The sequence below is a fragment of the Podarcis cretensis genome (genome assembly GCF_951804945.1).
Source record: "Podarcis cretensis genome assembly, chromosome: 15".
In the NCBI taxonomy this organism is placed as follows: Eukaryota; Metazoa; Chordata; class Lepidosauria; order Squamata; family Lacertidae; genus Podarcis; species Podarcis cretensis.
Window position 1 is genome coordinate 31,862,787 of NC_137185.1, and position 21,676 is coordinate 31,884,462.

At 44.9% G+C, this 21,676-nt stretch overlaps 1 protein-coding gene across 4 annotated transcripts in view; it reads right to left on the bottom strand.

The window, feature by feature from the left end:
- ST3GAL4 (ST3 beta-galactoside alpha-2,3-sialyltransferase 4) overlaps window positions 1–21,676 on the bottom strand; it is a 177,319-nt gene that overhangs the window by 113,345 nt on the left and 42,298 nt on the right. For 3 of the 4 annotated variants that reach the window (XM_079955174.1, XM_079955176.1, XM_079955168.1), the window contains exon 2: window positions 20,047–20,161. The exons of the other annotated variant lie outside the window; for it this stretch is intronic. The gene's annotated coding sequence lies outside the window, so the exon portion shown is untranslated. The remainder of the gene's footprint in view (window positions 1–20,046; window positions 20,162–21,676) is intronic. 4 annotated transcript variants of the gene reach the window in all.

Genomic DNA, 21,676 nt, shown 5'->3' on the forward strand with positions numbered 1-21,676 from the left:
CAATCGCTGGCAGAATCCGTCAGTGGGCGCTTCCGGAATTTACGCCAACATAAGAGTTCCTTAACGGAAACTCTCCTTCTGGATTCTCTGCGTGACAGTTTCCTGCGCGGAGTAGGCGTCCCCAGCGGAGGTCCTGAAACCTCTCCGCTGTTCTCACTGGAAGTATCTTGGAGCCATCCCTCCGACTGAGTTTCTGCGGGAACTCTCTCTCTCCCCCTGCTGGTTCCTTCCTCAGCATCCGAGGGTCTCCTAGCCTCCTTGAGCCCTTCCATCACCTGACTCTCCGATGGCAGTTCCCTGACAATGGGGGACGCGGGTGGCGCTGTGGGTAAAACCTCAGTGCCTAGGACTTGCTGATCGTAAGGTCGGCGGTTCGAATCCCCGCGGCAGGGTGAGCTCCCGTCGTTTGGTCCCAGCTCCTGCCCACCTAGCAGTTTGAAAGCACCCTTAAGTGCAAGTAGATAAATAGGTACCGCTTTATAGCGGGAAGGTAACGGTGTTTCTGTGTGCGGCGCTGGTGCTGGCTCGCCAGCTGCAGCTTCGTCACGCTGGCCACGTGACCCGGAAGTGTCTTCGGACGGCGCCGGCTCCCGGCCTCTTAAGCGAGATGAGCACGCAACCGTAGAGTCGGACACGACTGGCCCTTACAGGCAGGGGTACCTTTACCTTTATCCCAAAACATAGTCCATGGTTAGGTAGAGAATACTAGTAATGTGCTAGAAGGCTTAATCGTAGCAAAATATGCAAGATGTCATGCCCAAAGGACAATTTTGCTAATTTAGAAAGCATACTAGAAGTTCACTTCTTACGTCACTTAAGCTCTCAGTTGAATGAATAGTCTTCTGGAAAATACAAGGTGCCTTAAAATGTAGGAAATGCCGGAAACTTAGGACAGGTGGCCCAGAAGTGTGTTCATTTTATTCTTTCATTTTAGCCTGGGGTGTGTATATTGCCGCCCTGCAGCCTTTGGGTGGAGGGCAAATTATATATACTCCCAATTTTCTAATATTTGTTTTCCTGCAATCAATGCTGCAGTTGGGTAATTTTAAGACTCTGGACTTAATGGGCTTAAGGAAGAGAGGCTATTTAAATGAGAATGTATATTATTTTACATTATCTGTAGCTGCTGCTCGGTGGTGGAACACCTGTGTCACATGCAGAATACTCCCTGGCATCTTCAGGTAGAGCTGAGACAGACATCCAACTGAATCCCTGGAGAGCCGCTGACAGGCAGTTCATGGTCGGCATCTGCCTGTTTCAGAGTGTGCCGTATAGAATCAGATCATTGTAGAGTTGGAAGCGACAAGGGCAGTGATTTTTTTCTTTAAAAAAAATGTTTAGGAGTACTCTCATTTTCCTACTCATATTGAAATACTGCCCCTCAATGAGGCCAAACTTAGATTCACAAAATGTTTAGGGGTATGTGTACCCCTGTGTACCCCCCCCCCCAGAACAAAAGCACTGCACAAGGGTCATCTAATTCAACCCCCTGAAATGCCAGAATCTTTTGCCCAATGTGGGGCTCAAACCCACAACCCTGAGATTAAGAGCCTCATGCTTTACGGACTGAGCTATCCTAGCCTCTGAGATAATAACCTATGGCCATAAGACAAACCTGTTGGATTAGGCCAAAGGCTCATCTAGTCCAGCACCCTGTTCTTACAGTGGCTGGCCTGTGGGAAGCCTGCAAGCAGGGCACTGCTCACCTGCTACTCCTAGCACCTGATGCCTCTGGCAGTGGAGGCAGAACATAGCCATCCATCATGGTTAGCAGGCACTGACAGATGGCCCAACGGTCTGATTCAGTATAAGGCAGCTCCTACGTACCTGTGTTTACTAACTACAATGTGATAAACCAGCCCTGCTGCATTTAATGCCAGTGGTGGTCCAGTGGGAGCACCCCGGGGGCCTGCCCCAAAGCCCAATGTTGATGGCAACACTGCCTGCAATGGACTGTAACACTGCGCCACTGAATTCCTAAAGGAGGCTTCCGCCCAATGTCATTACACAGTATCTAAATAAAGCTTCTTTTGGGTTTCCCATTCTGGGGGTGGAGGGGAGTACAGTGGTACCTCGGGTTAAGAACGTAATTCGTTCTGGAGGTCCGTTCTTAACCTGAAACTATTCTTAACCTGAGGTACCACTTTAGCTAATGGGGCCTCTTGCTGCCACCGCACGATTTCTGTTCTCATCCAGAAGCAAAGTTCTTAACCCGAGGTACTATTTCTGGGTTAGCAGAGTCTGTAACCTGAAGCGTCTGTAACCTGAAGCATCTGTAACCTGAAGCATCTGTAACCCAAGGTACCACTATATTGGAGGGGTAGACATGTCTCTCCTTTCTTCCCATCACAGGCTTCAAATGTGAAAAGAACAAGGGGGTGAAGGCAGAACGACGGCAGGAGACACCCAGGAAATACAAGGTGGAACAGTGCAGTTCTGGTGGTTACAAGGCTGATTCGGATGCCTGCTGTACCTGTTACAATATGTGCTTTGTCTAGTTGCATTCCAAAAGCTGCCACTCTGGTGCAACACTCACTGACATTAGGCAGACCCACCTGACTGCATTTCTGAGCGTCCCCTTTAACCCACAGGCTCAAAAGATGTGTTTCAGGGGTGCTCAAGGCAAGATTGAATCTGACAACTGATGGTGAGCAAAACTGGAGGAAGCAAGCGGGGGGGGGGGGCAAAGAGGAAGAAGAAACCCTTCTTGTTTTTCAGGCAAGCCCTGAAGAAAAACCAGTCTTTCCAGGTAGAAATGTTTCAATAAGCATACGTCACAGAGCCAGGAACCATCTGAAATCTTCCCTGGTGCTATCAAAAGCCAAGAATGCAGAAGGCAAGCTATCATTTGCGTATGTAAATAAAAGTAATCACACCAATCAACCCGTATAAACTTAAGGGGTACAAGTTTTAACAGAAGTGAAAGCTGTAATTTTCCAAGACCCGGAATCTGAAACCTGATGCTAGATTCTCTGCAGCCTAAAAACATGAGCAGCTCTTCTTGACCTGTAACTAACAGCACAATTCCAACCATGTCTACTCAGAAATAATCCCTACTGAATTCAATGGGGCTTACTCAAAATTGTGGGGTTAGGATTACAGCCTCAGTTACTCACAGTAACCAGAAACTACACACACACACACAGAGATAGAGAGAGAGAGGGAACGCAACCTGGCATGGCTCAAAGGTGATGAACAGCAGGAGTCTAGCATCATAATCACGGATCTGCGAAGCACTGACCCAATTCTCCTCAGTCACCAAACTGAGACAGCATTTTCCTTGCCAGAAGCCGCCTTCCAAGAGCTCAGCTGTTTATTCTTTCACACCTAATCGAGACCCAATAAATTAACATTCCAGCTGAACCAGTGCCCAAGGAAACAGAAAGAGGGCAAGAAAAAAGGATGCATCAGTTCTCTCTCCCCCCCCCCCAAAAAAAATATAAATCTGGGAACTATAGCTTAGTGCAGATGCTAAGAAGCATAATTGGAAATTACTGCTGTGCCCACTACCCCACCGTTGGCCCACAGTCCTACAATCACCATTACATGGGAGAGGTTATGAGGCGGGGAGCTGAGTGCAACTTTCATTTCAACTACCGTATTTGGTTTCGTTGTGAATTATGCCATTTTGTGGGGTTTCATTGTATTTTTGAATTTGAATTTGTATCTGTCTATCTATCTATCTATCTATCTATCTATCTATCATCTATTACGCTTAGGAGAATATTTTATTCTCCTCTGAATTTGACCTTCTATTCTAAAGTTTTATTTTGATATTTTGTACTGTTATGTCATATTCTTTAAATTTGGTTATAAACCATTTTGAGATTTTTTAATAAAAAAATCAAGCAGTATAGGAATGATTTTAATACTACTACTACTACTACTACTATTGTGAATAGTAATAATAAATCTGAAGGGTTCTCTAGAGCAGTGTTTCCCAACCTTGGGCCTCCAGCTGTTTTTGGACTACAATTCCCATCATCCCTTGCCACTGGTCTTGCTAGTCAGGGATGATGGGAGCTGTAGTTCAAAAACAGCTGGAGGCCCAAGGTTGGGAAACACTGCTCTAGAGATTGCCTTGATATTTGCAGTGTAGCTATGTCCTGAAAAGGCCACGTCGTGGGAAGCAGCAGAACATCCATACCATACATTGAAGAAAAATGGGAGCTCTATGCACTGGCTGCCAATTAGTTTCTGAGTGCTGGTGTTGACCTATAAAGCCTTATGTAGCTCAGGACCTCAATACCTTAACGACCACCTCTCCCCATACAGACCCGGACCCTGTGCTTGTCATCTGAGGCCCTTCTCTATGTCCCGGGGGGGGGTGGCAACAAGAGAATGGGCCTTCTCTGTGGTGGCCCCCCAACTATGGAATGCTCTTTTCTGAAAGGCCTGCCCAGCACCATCATTACATGTCTTTAGGCACCAGGCTAAAACATTCATCTTTCCGGGCCTTTGGCTGTTAAATACCGGTAATCTATTGCTTGGTGGAGGGGGCTGTTATCGTTGTTGTTGCTGCTGTTGTTCTGTCTGTTATTATGCTTTTAAAATGTGCTCATTATGTTTTTATTATTGGTGCATGCAAATTCTCTACCCTGCCACTGAGCAATAACAACCTCCCTTTTTAGAGAAACACAAGAAACACATTTCTGCACATGGAATTGCCTGCAAGCAACTTGCAAAGATAAATAGGTAGTTTCATGATCACTCTTGTAGCCATCCTAGGAAACAGTCTTAGTGAACTCAAATCAGATCAAAAATACCATAATTTCTGCTTCAGAAATGAAATTTTAGGGGCACACGTTAGGAGAGATTCTCCAGCAGAAAAGTGTAAAGATGCGGAAAAGTTTGCATTGTTCAAAAAGGAAAGTTGAGAGGGCCTGCAATTTCCCACCCTATTTTGGCTGCAGCTGCACCAGGAATTTAAATCAGTTTCAAGCCAATGTAACTATCATGTGCTTCCCCAAGGTGCCCTGGAAGCCACAGTACACTTAAAAAGATGCAATTTTACAGGCCACTTAAAAAGGTGCAACTTTAATAACTGTATAGCACACAGGAGCTCTCTCAAATATATTAGGCCAGAGTCCTGGGAAAGTGGCAGGGTCCAATTGCACAGTATGGTGTGTTTTCTAGTTGCTTGGCCAAAATACAGAGCTAAGTAAATAAATCACCTCCCAAGTGTTGCCACGATTAATGATCCACAATTAACAATTATCATCTTAGCTGTCCTTGGCAGAGCTTCAAGCTTTCAATGTCGTTTTTCGAAAAGGGAAGAGGGAGCATTAATTAGCCAAGGACGGGAATCCTATATGCTGAGTCTGTCTGCAGCAGCAAGGAGAAACATGTGGCCCTCTGAAAACTGTTGGAGTCCAGCTCTCATCAGACCCAGCCAATGGTGAGAGATGAGGGGAATCAGAATTACAGCAATATCTGAAGGGCCAACGGTTTCTCATTCCTGCGGTTGAGAACCCTTGAATTTAAAACCCAGAGAAGACAAACAAGCTTTGCTCTCCTGTTCTAAAAGATAACAGACTCTAGAGCATTATAGTACCTTTGCTTAACCTCTGAGCAACTGTTGAAATTCCTTTTGGATAAAATCTTCTGCAAATGCCAAGAGGAATATTGCACACACACTTTCAGTTCAGCAACCAGCATTATTTACATGCAATGGGGGGAGTTTCCTAAAAAATTTATTGCATCCTTCTAGAAGCATTACATTTTCCCAGTGCTTTACAGTTTCCACTGCATTTGCTGTCCCAGCACTCCTGAAAGGATGTGCCCATTTAATCTGTGTCACAGCTGTATTCCACCATCCATCTAAGAACCTCAGAGTAGTAATGGGGTGATTTTCATCCAAACAAGCAGCTAGCTCATTCTCAGCAAGCCCAACCACGCATATCTTCCAGGAAAAGAGTCGTAGCTCAGCAGTAGAGAACATGCTTTGCACGCAAAAAGTCCCATGTTCCATCCTCAGCACCTGCAAGTAGCTCTGGGAAAGATTCCTTTCTGAAACCTTGGGGAGCTACTGCCAGCCAGCACAGGGAGTACTGAATTAAATGGAGTGTAATGGTCTGACTCAGTACAGTGGTACCTCGGGTTACATACGCTTCAGGTTGCAGACTCCACTAACCTAGAAATAGTGCTTCAGGTTAAGAATTTTGCTTCAGGATAAGAACAGAAATCGTGCTCTGGCGGCATGCTCAGTACTTAACCCGAGGTACCACTGTATTAGGAAGAGTTTAAAGGTTGCCATATGTCCTCCTTTTCCAGGACACACCCTCCTTTTCATGGGTATGTAAAATGAGAGTCCTCATAGTGATCCATAGTTAAAAGTTGGCAAATGTGTCTTCTTTTTCGCTCTTCAAAATATGGCAACCCTATCTAGTTGCTCTCAAAACATGCTGTGGTACTGGGTGGAAGCACTCACCCAGTGCTTCCAATATCTGACCAGTGCAACCAATATCTGAAGAAAATCAGGCCTATACACCGCTATTTGGCTGAGACGAAAGATGGGAACTACAAGAAGACCAAAAGCCAAGGCCAGGGTTTGCCCATGTGGCATCTGTGGCACAATGGCGTCCTTGAGGTCTTCCCCTGGTTGTCCACAAAGCCTCTGAGCTTTCCCCCTCACAGCCCACTTTCCCATGAGGCGGAGATGGTGGTTGCCTTCCTTTCACTTGAAAAATACATAGAGCAAAAGGAGGAAGTGGAAAGAGTGCTACTCTTTCCCACTTCCTCTTTCAGCTCTATGTACTATTCTTGGTTCAGATTAATTTTGTTGAATCCGCCTGCTACTCTTGGAAAACCTAAGTGTCTATGTGAATGCATTCTCTCTGTCTGTCTTTGCAGGTGGAGGTGATCCGCGGAGGGGAGGGGAGACTTTCATTCATTCATTCAAGCAAGAAGAAAAAGAAAAGAGAATTAACAGTGGCTCACATTAATAAGACAATTACCATCAACCACCTCAGTTTATATGCCACCCAAATGTCCCCAAAGATACCCAAACAAATTCCACATTTATGGCATTTGTAATAAATGCTTTCAGTGTAGCAAGGGCAGCAATGTCCTCTGATCATAAAGGGGGGTGTTTGTCTGACTAGGCTCAAAGCAGAAGACTGGGCATCCCTAGAGGTTTCCAAAACCCACTTTTGTTGCCCTGCTATCGATCCTCATATCACAGGAAAATAGTTTAAAATTGCATGGATATCAGAAAACGTAAAGGAATTCACCTGGGGGACAGAAACTATTAGAAAGGCATGCACTCAGATTTCCAAACGTTCATGGGCTAAAAATGTTGGCGATCCCAGGCATAGGCGATATTCCTTGAACCCTGGCAAAAGACCTCCACGGGCAGCAGTCCGAACAGTGACAACTCCATTGTCAAAAAACATTAATTTCCTCAGCCCTGCATCTCTACAAGACGAAGACAAATCATCTCCGCGTACAGCTTTACAAAGGAGACAAAGTGTATCTGGCAGCATCAACGTCTTCCCATTACCATCGGCTCCTGGCTCTGAACAGATAACTGTGCGCTTTTGTATTTGTTCCAACCACTTGAGTTTAAAAGTCAACAGGAGTCCTGCCGCCTCAGGAAGGCTTCCCATTTGCTCCGTCCGTCTCCAAAAGCCAAGTGGGAGGGCTTGCCTCTCAGACTGAGGCCGACAGGCCCTGCCAGATCCGCATAGGCAACTTTTAATTAAGATGATATATAGTCTCTAGAGACAAAACAGGGAGGAATCTGCAGAGATATAGAAAACTGAAAGGCAGCCAATGCCTTTGTAGTTCAGAACCGAGGCCAAATGAGCTGTGAGGCTCTGCTGGAGTCAGTGAAGCGGGTTACCAGGCTGAGGGTGCGGGGGTGGGCGGTGGAGAGAAAGAAAGACAGGGAGCACTTGAAAAACACAGAAATGTTAGCTGACACCCTACCAAGGCAAGGTGCCATCTGAGCACTCTGCTTTTTGAGAACACTGCGGATGCTTCAGTTTATTTTGTACCTCAACATTAGCAGTGTCTGGCAAAATCTCGAGCACTGGTGTGAAGCACCTAATGCACTTGCGTCCCGTATTAAATGATTGGTGCATGATAAAAGGAAGAGATTCCAACCCCCTGCCCACCTGCTGGAAATGCTGTGGAGAGGGGCGCACACATACCTGCACATTTCCAAGTGTGACTGCGTGTAAGTGCATGAGTGGGAGGGAGGGCTGTGTGACTGTCGTGTCCCGACAGTCACACAGCCCTCCCTCCCACTCATGTTCATGTGCTCTGTGTGTGTGTGTGTGTTGCATGTGTGCTGAGGGTATACGTGTGTGCGCGCGCCTTCACAAGCACTGACCACACCTACCACTGCCCTCAGGACCAAAAAAAAAAAGGTTAGCTACCCCTGCAATAAAGTTTGCTTTGGAGAGGGCATTTTCACTGCAGGAATTTGAGGGAGCAGGCAGTGAGAGAAAGAGCAAGTATATTGTCCCAGACCACAATTGCACAATGGAATGGGTACACCCATGGAATGGGTACACCCCAGTGCTAGAAAAAGAGGGGCCAAAACTCTTCACCATGAGTTCCAGTGAGTTCCAGTTAAATAAAAACACCCTTGTTTGGCAGCTTCGGTACCATTTTAACATGACTATCAGTATATTCACTGATAGTTACAGGTCTACTTCCATGTGAATTCTGCAATGAAGAGGGCACTCAGGACAGGACTTTGTCCCAGCGTTGGATAGAGTTCCAGAAACAGCCTACATAAACAGTTCTCAGAACCTATAATGCCTGTGGGTTGATGTGGGCAATAATAAGAAATCAGACGCACTATATAACAACAATTTCCCCTCTTTCCATTTTATCCTCATGACAACCCTGTGAGGTAGTTAGGCTGAGAGACGGTGGCTGACCCAAGGTTACCCAGTGAGCTTCATAGCTGAGTGGGCAATTGAACCCTGATCTCTTAGCTCCAGCACTCTAATGACTATACCACACAGGAATATTCATTTAGCCAGTGTTACCACCCAAGCATCTTTCCCTGTTATTTGCTTAAAGTGATTCCAGACAGCTTCTCCATCAAAAGCAGTGCTCAAGGCCTTTTACATTTTTAAATTTTTTTTTAAAGGAAGGAGAGGTATACAAACCTTTCCCCTCCGCCATCTGGTTTTCTTCACACTATGCCTCTTCAACATTCAACATCATAACAAAAGCAGCCCCATTTCGTTACCGAAAAAATGTTTGCTGAATTTTTCACTTAAGTTTTCCAAAACAACATCTAGTTGCGGAATTCATTATTTTTTAAAAAACAAACAAACAAACAACAACACCTGATTTCTTAAGAGGCAAATGGTCTGCACAGCCCAGATTTCTGTCACGAATAGCCACCAGATCCAAATAATTGCCGGATCCGAGGAAGTTCATAATAGCATATCAAGTGCTCTCTTCCTAGCCGTTAAAACCTCTGGAAACTTTGAAATTAGATTCAATAAATAAACACTCTATGTTGTTTAATTGGTCTTTTTAAAACAAACCACTTTTCTTTCCTTGTTCCATGAAATCCCAAAATTCAGCAGCTTCAGGTCCCTCATCTACTACCAGTGTTGTCATGTCTGGCCACATCCCCTTAGTAGAAGGATCTGCAAGAAGGATGAAGGGTTATGGATTCCGCCCCCCCCCCCCGCGCCTGGGGCCACATTCCCTTCTGGGCAGCCTTCAAAGGGCCACACTCCAGTGGTGGTCAGGACTAGAGGCAAAAGTAGGAGGAGCAATAAATGTAAATTTTACCTCTCCACAGCTGGCCAATTTTTACACACTCGCTAGCTTCCATCCTTCCATCCATCCATCCATCCATCCATCCAAACAAACAAGGGATGTTACCAGAGTTCAAGGACCCATTCTGGACTGGGAAAAATGTCTGGGGTGCCAAGCAGGGCCACCAAACGATGTGACCTTCCTCCTCCATTAGAGTGGCACAAAACAAATAATTTCCAGCATCTTGAAACAAATCATCACCCACATTGGTGATAGAAAGGTTATTGCTGACCTAGTTAACTCCCACCACTAGGGCAAACGTCATCAAGTTACATTTATGCTAGAGGCCTTTGAGAGCAGAGGGCAAGGCAAATATGATGTATCCTTAACTTCCTAATTTACAAGTGGCCAGTGAAAACCTGTGATGGAACAGACATGAGAGGAGATGCGCACGATAACCTTCAAGAAAATGGGGAAGGAGCAGGTAATTTATGTTTCGCAACATTGAACGGCATCATCTCTTATCTTAAGAAATAGGAGGGTTTTTTCTGAAGCTAAGGTTGCTTTGCACCTGTCTGAGGAAGCGGTGGGAGTGTAGCAGGTGAACTGCTTTTACTGGTTTCACACCCTAAAGTAAGTCAACTGGGAGGAAAAACCAGCCTGCTCTGGGATGTCACCTGAATTTATTTCTCTTCATTCCCCTCCGCAAGTGCAACAATATTCAGGTTTTCCAGCCTTCAGAAAGGATTAGCAAGATAATCCAATTACGAGCTCTGCATTCTGCAAAGTTCAAAGTGTTCTTTGGAGACAGAGTGAGACCTTTCTGGTTCACCTTTCTGGTTTTAAATCACCCCTTGCCAGGTGCATTTAAATGTCTCTGCCCATCCACTCTTACTGCCCCTTATAACTGAAATAGCCTTCTCATAACTCCGTCGCCATCCATCCTCAACGTTGACATTTTGGACTACAAGTTCCATGAGCCTCAGCCGCTATGGTCAAAAGTCAGGAATGATGGGAGCTAGAGTCCCAAGGTTGGGGGAGGCCACCCGATTTTATGCTACCTCACTCACTTCCATCAAATCCCTCCTCAAAATCCCCACCTTTTTGTGAATCTCTCCTCTTGAGCTCAGCAAAGTCAAAGAAAGCATATCTACCTAAATCACAAGTGCAACTGGCAGCCCAGCTGCTTCTTTTTGTGAAGTGTTATTCCGAGACAAGCATCAGAATGGCACCCTTTCCTCCTCTCATATGCTGGACAGTTTGCAAACCAGATTTAAACGAATAAACAAATGTGTATCAAGGATGGCTGGATTTCCATCTTTGAGGATGACCAAAGATTTCTGAGTCCTTCATGCACAATGTTTGTATGGGGATCGTCATCACTGCAAACTTTCTAACAGAAACGTGTGTGTCCTGTTTCTTCTGCCACACTCAACCCTGCCCAAGTACCTGATTTTTTGTTTTTAAAAACTCCCTTCCCTAGTCCTGCTGCTGATAGGCAACTCTCTCTACTTTCCCTTTAATCCACTTCCTCCCTTGACTACCCTTGAGAAACCAGCCTCCTCCTTTCCACTGCCTTAGAAACACTCTGGGAGTTCTTGTTCACTCTGATAACATTCGACAATGGCGCAGGCACGCTGCCGCCGCCGCACATTCATATTTATGGGTTGTGAGGTTGCTAATGTATTAGAAAAGGAAAAGGCCATCTTGGCTGGATTTAGAATATGTCTCTGTTGTTCTCTTCCAGCAGGAGCTGTGAAAATGCAGATTCTCTACAGATCCCTAAACATCTAAGCAGGCTGTTGTTGTTAAGCAAACAATTATCTCTACAGAGTTTGGGGCAAAAGAGGGTATTTGCAAGGGGGAAGTGCCTATTTCTGGTAACATTTATAATCAGCCTTTCCTCTAAGAAACTCTAAAGTAGCAGATAGGGGCCTTGCCCAACTAACCTCTTCCTCCCAGGAAGTAGATTAGGATTAGAAAGAAAGACTGGCCCAAAGCCCCCCCCCCCCAGTTAACTTCACGGCCAAATTGGGGGGGGGGGTTATACCCAGATCTACCCATTCTGTCCAGCACTCTAACCACTATACAACACTACCTTCCCCTTCTCACCCTCACTCACTGTTTCCCTTCTCTTCAGCCAGCAGAAACCTGGACTCAAAATGAACCTGTAAAATGAGGGAGGGAGGTGGAGTAGTTGCAGAGGAAAATTAATGGGCAGAGATAAATACTCTTAACTCTTGAAAAACAGACAGCTGCCGACTCCATAGTGTGTTTTTCGTGCCTTCTTGAATTGCTAATATCAGCAAACTACAGTGCCATTTTACGAAATTCTGTAGTATTTCAAGAGCTGCCGTATGCTTATGTTTTTTAAGAGTTATAACTTTTGCATGCTGCTTCGAGAGTTTCACATATGAAGCAAGTTTTATAAAATATATTAATCCCTCCCACCCGCTTGCAGATCTCACCCCTGCTCCCCCTGCACTGTGTGTCAAAAGTAAACACAGGAAAGCAATTCTACTTTGCAAAGCACAACTTGCAGGGGAGTAGAGAAGAACCTTCTCAGAAGGCTGCCCTGCACTGTGGAATGCCCCCCCCCACAAAGATGCCCAAACAGAACCCCTCCTTGCACAGCTTCCAAGATATCAGAGCCACCCTGTTCAGACACAGCTGCACAGCTGTTTTGCTGCCCTGTGATTTTAGAGTCTGACGTATCTCACAACTCGGCCTATCTGAATAGAAAAACAGGATGCAAGAGACAAAGGTACAGTGGTACCTCAGGTTACATACGCTTCAGGTTACAGACTCAGCTAACCCAGAAATAGTACCTCAGGTTAAGAACTTTGCTTCAGGATGAGAACAGAAATCACACGGCAGCAGCGGGAGGCCCCATTAGCTAAAGTGGTGCTTCAGGTTAAGAACAGTTTCAGGTTAAGAACGGACTTCCAGAACGAATTAAATACTTAACCCGAGGTACCACTGTATTGTTTTGTGTTTTTCTCTGCCTGCCTATTCAGCAGCCTTCCCCAAAGGAGCCCCAAACAGCATTAAGCAAAGGGAGCTCGTTTCTCTGCCTCCCTGCTTCTTGCCTCAAGTTCCTGCACTGCTTCACCTCACAGATACGAAGTAAGGGACAATGGGAGTAAACACCTGCTGCCGATTATATGCCTCTGAGAGCTCACAATGAAGTCAATTTCACAGTGCACTTCTTGCACACTGCCACATTAACTCCATTGTGACACACGTGCGCGGGGACATTTGGGAGCTCGACATGTGCAAGGGCGATACAATCAGCATGGTTCTAAGCAGCCATTGTACAGGATGGATGGAGCGGAACGGGCAATTGGTCTGGAAAGAATGCCTGGTCTCTAAAAGCTAGGGATTTCCACTGTCTGCAATCTGGGAGAGAGAATGTTCTCTTTTCAACCCTCAGCTGTTGAGAAGCTTATTACTTTTAGTTCTGAAAAAGGGATCTTCAGCTGTTGCATTTCCCCTACCGAACCTACCAAGGCTGCTCAGCTGTTAAAAGGCAAAGGAGCCCTGCCAGGACAATAATAATAATAATAAAGGAAGCAGCTTGCAACCCACAAGCGCCATTGAAATACAGTGGTACCTCGGGTTATGAACTTAATCCGTTCTGGAGGTCCGTTCTTAAACCAAAGCATTCTTAAACCAAGGTTCGCACATTCCCTATTGAGGCCTCCCACCGCTGGTGTTTGGCTTCCGTTCATCTTCCAAGGCAAAGTTCGCTAACCGGAGCACTTACTTCTGGTTTTGCAGAGTTTGTTGTCCGAAGCGTTCATTAACAGGGCTGTTTGTAGACTGAGGTACCACTGCATTTTGTATACAGTGGTACCTCGGTTTACATATGCTTCAGGTTACATACGCTTCAGGTTACAGACTCCGCTAACCCAGAAATATTACCTCGGGTTAAGAACTTTGCTTCAGGATGAGAACAGAAATCATGCTCTGGTGGCGCAGCAGCAGGAGGAGGCCCCATTAGCTAAAGTGGTGCTTCAGGTTAAGAACAGTTTCAGGTTAAGAACAGGCCTCCAGAACGAATTAAGTTCTTAACCCGAGGTACCACTGTATCGCTAAGCCTGGTTGCAAGCCATTGGTTGTATCCAACGTTGACCATAAAGGTAAACGGTAAAGGTAAAGAAGCCCTGGATGGTTAAGTCCAGTCAAACTTGACTATGGGGTACGGCACTCATCTCACTTCAGGACGAGGGAGCCAGCATTTGTCCACAGACAGCTTTCCAGATCATGTGGCCAGCATGACTAAACCTCTTTTGGCATGATGGGATACCAGGACAAGTGCCAGAATGCACGGAAATGCCTTTTACCTTCCTGCCACAGCGGTACCAATTTATCTACTTGCACTAGCATGCTTTCAAACTGCTAGGTTGGCAGGAGCTGGGACAGAGCAACGGAAGCTAACCCCATTGCATGGATTAGAACTGCCGATCTTGCAATCGGCAAACCCAAGAGGCTCAGTGGTTTAGACCACAGCCCCACCCGCGTCCCCGCCACCCACTTGTACATAAAGGAGCTATCTATGACAAGAAGCTGCAGGAGATGGAATAAGGAAAATGCTTCTTTGAAACATATGTTTATGCTGTGTCTGATGCTTACAAATTTTCAGAGTACTAAGATGTATAAATACTACTATGGGGGGGGGGGAATTAAAATTGTCAGATGATAGTATTATCCTAAATCACATACCAAATATATGTGGTTTCACAGTGGGTCAACATAAAAAAACTCGTCATGCCCTTACTTCTGCTAAAAGACTGGTATTGAATCATTGAAAAGACAAAACCATGCCCCACTTGGAATGATGGATAGAAGATATGACTACTCTTCCAACATGTGAACAGATTGCTTTTCAATGTAGTTTGTGTATGGAAAATTCTAATGTTATTTGGATGCATTTATAAAAAGCGCAATGACTTAGTAATTTTATACTTGGTAGAATAATATTTGACATTATTTTTATACGTGCTGGAAGCCGCCCAGAGTGCTTGGGGAAACCCAGCCAGACAGGCGGCATATAAATATTATTACTATTAAAGAATAACCGTACTACTTATATACCTGTATATTGTACTGTATCACAGTTTCAAGCACTTTTTCTGTGTGCATTTCAATGCAAAGCTCCCTAATCTGCACTACCTGAAAAAAATATGCAGACAAAAAACGCAGCTTGCTTACCAAAAATGTGTATAAGAACGCCATATATGACAGGAAAGTGTGCCTAAGAAGTGCATATAGTAGTGAAAATAACACAGGAAAATACAATATATTGGGGGGAGAATCTTGCAAAAATGGTATATCCAGAGAAATTCGCTGGTGAATTTTTGTGACAATTTAAAAGAAGAAATATCTGAACTGGTGCAGAATTGTGGAGAACTGAACCAAAGTCTAGGGAAAATGATAGATGCAGATCATGCTGGATTATGCACCCAATCTGCCCATATTAAATGTGATAGCTTGAACACTTTCTCTATTTTCTGTGTTGAGAATTACATCACAAACTTGGGTCTGTTTAGGAAGCACTCTCTTTTCCTAAATGGACCCACATTTACCCAGTTTAAAACATGCTTCTTTCATCGCATCTGCATATCTCCTTATTTCATGCCCGTCCTATACACCTTACTCTCTTTGAACAGAAATGAGTGGCAGGCTGATCTCATAATTTGCCATTTATAGAGTTTTTAGGCAGCTCATCCCAAAATTACAGAACAAAACGAAAACAAGTCCGCCTTGTAACATGGAACTGGTTTGGATCAAAGCAAAGAAAGAAGCACACCAAGGGGAAGTGTTCCCCTCCCCTGCAGATCCCAAAATAGCACTAAACCCAAGCAAGCTGTTTGGGGTTTAAACAGCAGGTGTGCAGCCCTGTTTATCTGAAAAGCTTCATGTCCAAGGAAGCCAATCAGTGGTTGCAAAGCTTAACTGAAGGGGGGGGAGGGAAGCAGAGGAGAGAGGACAAGATTGCAAAGGCAGCTTTAAATGCCACTGAGATGAGTGCAGAGGGGAAAACCTAGTGCCAAGCATGACAGCAGCAAGAGCCCCAGGGTGCCTCCTCAGTGAGGAAGTGAAAGCAAAGAGATTTCGGGACAGAGCAGTAGGGCAAGACTCACAGTGGAGTCCAGAGGGAGATCCTTGGATAGATTCAACAGCCCAAAAGGTCAACAACCAAAACCAAAGCATGGCAGTGTATTTTCAACACCATTTGTTGTGCTTATTAATGCGAGTGGGTGGCACTGTGGTCTAAGCCACTGAGTCTCTTGGTCTAGCCAATCAGAAGGTCGGCGGTTCGAATCCCTATGACAGGGTGAACTTCTGTTGCTCAGTCCCAGCTCCTGCCAACCTAGCAGTTCGAAAGCACACCAGTGCTAGTAGATAAACAAGTGGGAAGGTAAACGGCATTTCCATGAGCTCTGGTTTCCGTCACGGTGTTCCGTTGTGCCAGAAGTGGTTTAGTCATGCTGGCCACACAACCTGGAAAGCTGTCTGTGGACAAACACCGGCTCCCTCAGCCTGAAAACGAGATGAGCACGGCAACCCCATAGTCACCTTTGACTGGACTTAACCGTCCAGGGGTTCTTTACCTGTTGTGCTTATTATCGGCCTTGCGAAACAGATTCACGGAAAGGATGTTAGCCTTCTTCCTTTTCACAAGCATAACACTTATGTTTTCATCCACTCATATTCCTCCAAAGAGCTCAGAGTGACATGTGTTGAGCACCCAACTTTACACACCTACACACACACACACACACACACACACACACACATTTTGCCTCCTCAGCACCCTGTGAACTAGGTTAGGCTGAGAAATGGTAATCCGCTCACAACCAAACAGTAAGCTTTGTGCATGAATCGTAACTTGAACCCTGGCTTCCGTGGCCCAAATCCAGCGCCAGTGACCTGGGTTTTCTGGAAAACAATTCCTAAGAAAATTAGGATAACTTGTGCAGGGAAATTTCCAATTTGGCATGTTTCACTTACATTTCGTAACCAAAGCTAAAAACTTTTAAAACTGCCAAATGTGCCAGTTGTTGTCTTCACCACTGGCATCCATTCATTGTTACTAATGGATTATGAAACAGAAATTTTACATCGGAAAAAATAAAGCTCCGCCCAGCACTCCCAACAGCTACATTGGCTTTCTTCCAAAAGACAAAAGCTTCTCTTCCCTGGCAGCCGAGATGTGATTCTATCTAACACTTCACAGGCAAACAAGCAGTGGCTATGTCCAACCAGGGACAGCAAAGCTATTATGAGATATGGAAAATAGTCTTACCAACACACAACAAGCCCTTATGAACACAGGAGGAACAGTCACCTCTGAATGTAATAAATGCCCATTTAATTGCATGTATCTAGGAGAACACTAACCAAAGATCTTGGGCAGCCTTTCCCAACTCAATGTCCTCCAGATGTTTCAGCTGATCATGAGAACTTCCATGCACAGCGCTATGCAGATCAGCTGGTCTTCAGGGTTGTAGAGAGCAGTGCAAGGCATCAATGATCAGCTGATGGTTGAGGCTTCTATGCAAAGACCATGCAAGCCCTGACAACCCATTCATCAAACCTTGCCTGTGGGACGGTGGGGGGAATAAGGATCCAGCCTGGCAAACAGATCAAGTTCCTCACCCCTGTTTTAGAGTGGAAATTTCAAAATTTCCAGCTAGGACTTCTAAATGGTATCTTGCCTACTTTTTTGCAGATTTGAACAAATAGCTCAGTTGGTTAGACCGTGGTGCTGAAAACTCCAATGTTGCAGGTTTGATCCCCATAAGGGACAGCTGCATAGTCCTGCACTGCAGGGGGTTGGACTAGATGATCCTCAGGGTCCCTGCCAACTCTATTATTTGAATTATCTCTTCCCATCAAAGATCTGTTTTGCACTGCTATGTTTCTGCTAAATTATTAGCAGAGATTATTGCTTTGATTTGTCTTTTTAGCTGCCAAAACATAAAAGGAAATCTCCCCCCAATTAAACATATCCTGTTCTCATACATTAATTACAATTTCTAATCTGGTTGTCTCCATCCGTTCATCCCCCAACTCGCTCTTAACTTTCATATTTTATGGTATCCTATTGTTTATCTAATTTTAGGCAAGCTTTTTATATTCCTGATATATTATATCATTTATATATTGCAACCCACTTTCAGGCATTTTGCATGTTGCGATATTTCACTTGTACAGTTGCTGGTTTTAGGGGTGTGGTTTTTTAGATCTTTGACTGCGTAATAAAGAATCTGTATCTGACTGGAACTCCCATCAGTCCCTGTTCAGTATGGCCAAGTTGGTTGGGGTTGACAGGAGTTGCAGTCCAAAAACAACTGCAGGGTGTTCTCGACCAACATTTGCTTCCTAATTTTGCACCAGCCACAATCAGCGATGATGACACTGGAGGAGAGAAACTGGGATGTATCTAATGCTAGAGTAGACCTACTAAAAGTAATAGATGGGTGCATTAATTTCAATGGGTCTGTTCTGAGTAGAAGTTAGTTGGATAAAGCCCTTTATTCGTCGTTCATGGGATTCCCTTTCTACGCCTGGACAAATCACTGTCTATTTACATACTGTTTTCCACAGCAAGGAGAGAAGGGTGCCTGATGATGCCACAGAAAGGGCTGTTTGTCTTGTCACTTCTGGCCAGCCCACAGCCAGGCCATGAGAGACAGCTCTGAGTTGCATCTGTTTATTTATATCCCTTTAATTTCCTCCCCTCCATGGTCACTTGCCAGCAGAGGACTTGGGCTCTGCTAATGCACAACTCTTCTTGGGCTGTGGGCAGTCAAAGTCAACATCCGAGGTGCAAGTTTCGTTTAAGTCCTGAGCTTGATGGGCCAGTGGGCTGACTTGACGTTGTCTACACTGACTGGCAGAGGCCTTTCCAAGCCCTATCTGGATCTTATCCAAGTCTTCTCCACCTAAACAGATAAGGTACATACAAGCAGAAGAATGCTGCTGGATCAGGTCAGGGGCATTCACTCCAGCATCTTCTTCTCCCAGCTGCCAGCCAGATGTTCCTGAGCAGTCCACAAGCAGGACATGAGCACAACAGCAATCTCCCCATTTGAATTCCCAGAAACTGGTATTCCAGGCTTTCCCAAACTTGGGTCTCCAGCTGTTTTTGGACTACAACTCCCATCATCCCTGACCACTGGTGCTGATAGATAGGGATGATGGGAGTTGTAATCCAAAAACAGCTGGAGACCCATGTTTGGGAAACCTTATGGTATTCAGAGGCGTACAACAGGAAGTAATCACAGCCAGTAGCTACTGATAGCTCTTACATTCCATTAATTTGTCATACGGGTACTACAGAGAGGGCCTTTTCAGTATTGGCAACTTGATTATGGGGTGCACCGAGGCTCAAATGGCACTTACATTAAGAGCCTTTCAACGCCAGGTAGAGAGACCTTTTCATTTCCCCAGGCATTTAGAATGACATTTTGCCTTTGCAAAAAGATTACTAGGTTTAAAATGCTGTCTGTGCTGTTTTTTTAGGCACGAAATTGAATTGATTGGCTTATTTGTTCTAATTGTATACTGCTTGAGTTCCGTCTCACCCACCCAGAGGCCCTTGCTGACGGAGAGATTAACTAATTTTCTAAATAGATACATGAATGTCTATTACTGAACCTGGGGTGGTTTGAATGCATGTGGCCTTCAACTGAGCTATGGCCCCACCCCAGTGCTAAACAAACATATCCACACCCATCATTTTTTGTGTGCACATGTGTATATCCACAAGGAAGAAACATTATGCCTTTGACTAGGCCAGGAAGGGTCCCAATGACCTCTCCACATGCATTTATTTCAGAAGTGAATTAATTATTTAGGTTTTATTTATTCATTTGACATATGTTTGCCTTTCTTATCAGGAGCACGAGGTGTGATGTACCTGGTCCTCCCCCTCGCAGACCGAGTGTCCCAGTCCTAACTGCCCTTTTCCACACCTCACACCCATGATGTTTCCGTTGACACCTGGAAGTCTTACTCTCTCCACCTGGTCCTAGTGGGCTCCACCAAAGAGCCCAAAACCTTCCGGCTCTCTTAAAAAGAATCTTCAGCTACTGTGAGGGTTGGCTTTCAGGTGTGTGGTGCGTAAACCACACAAAAAGGTCATAACACTGAAACAATTTAAAGAGTTTACTGGAAAAGTATTATCATGGCAGCGAGGGGGGCAGAGTTTTAACATCTGAATAAATTGCAGCACCCACACCCAAAACGAAAGAGCAAAAGGATAAGAAAACAAGAAGTTTAACAGCATATAGCTATTCCTACCTAGACTGCAACTTATTCAAGTTCTTCCCAGCGACATCTTAGTGTCAGAGTTCTCAGGGTTCCCAGACATTCAGCTTCTCTTCGGCATTCCTTCTGCCGAGCTCTTTCTGCAAAACTGAAAAAAGCATCAAAGCTAAAACCTTTTTCCCCCTTCCTCAGACACTGTAGTGCCAACGAACTGACCTTTAGATTTTCACACATACGAAAAAGCAATTAACCCCATCTTATCAAAACCCAAAATTATCAAACTCTGTTCCTTCACACCCCTTGTATACCTGTCCATGCACTGGAGCCATCTCCTTGTGGTGCAAAATGAACTGGAGATTTATTCCACGGCAGCTCAGACTACTGTCACCTGCCTTGTGGAACTCACTGCTCAGGGAACTCTTGGAATGGTAGCTCTATGAGAGGAATAGGGGTCTCCTAATAACTCTCAGCGCCCTTAACAAATTATAATTCCAAGGATTCTTTGGGGAGAGCAAAGCCTCTTTAAAGCTGTATCACACTGCTTTAAATTTATGCTGTAGATTGTACCTTAGGCAGGCCCCAGCATTGTACACATTTTATTGAAAGCTTTTTTAAAAATAAAAATCTGAGGTTTTCCCAGAAAGATGAGTTTACTCATGGGCAATATCCGATTTTAATTTTTTGAAAAAAGAATGTTTGTTTGTGTGTGTGTGTGTGTGTGTGTGTGTGTGTGCGCGCCTCTATTTATATTTTATTGTTTAGTGGTTTATAAATATTTCTAATAAAACAACAAAGCAGGCCTGTGAGGTAAAAGTGGCGCTTAACTCAAGGTCACCAGGTAATGTTCATGGATTAATGGAGATTTAAGCAGCTTTTCCTCAGGCCTTGTTCTTTCTGATTGATTGATTGATTGATTGATCGCATTTATATCACACCTTTTTTTCTAAAGCTCTCAAGGTAGCATATATATTGTTCTCCCCCTCATCAATTCTCCCAACAACAACCCCTATGAGGTAGGTTATGCTGAGAGGCAGCGGCTGGCCAAAGCTCATCCACTGAGCTTCATGACCGAGTAGAGATTTGAACCCTGGTCTCTCAGGCCCTAGTCAAGCTCTCTTACCACTACACTGCACTGTCATATCTCTCACTCAATGCACCCAGCAAGGGGCGAGGAACCTTTCTTCGTTCAAGGATCACATCCCTTCACAGGCCATCTTCTGAGGACCACATGCTAGTAGTGAAAGTGTCCGTAGGCCAGAAGCAAAAGTAGGAAGAGAAACAGATGCAACTCTTGACCTTTCGTAAACTGGGCTATATTCCAGTCACACAAAAGCCAAAGGCTTCTGTATCTGTCTCTACATCCTGCCAAGCAAGAGGCAATATCAAAGTTCAAGGACACATCTAGGTGTGGCAGAAGCACTCAAGGAGGCCATGGAGGAAGGGCTGGGGAGAAGAGTAGTCTGGGGGGAGTCCTGAGGGCCAGGCAGAAGGCTTGGAGGGCCTGAGGTTCTCCATCCCTTCACTAAACTTAGGTCTGTGTGCCACTAGCTCTGCTGCCTTTTGAAGTTGTTGCCCCTCATCCTTCCTCCACAAAAAACCTCCACTATGTCCATGGGGTAGCTGCCTCACCTTGCCTCATGGCTACCTCCAACAAGAGTTATCA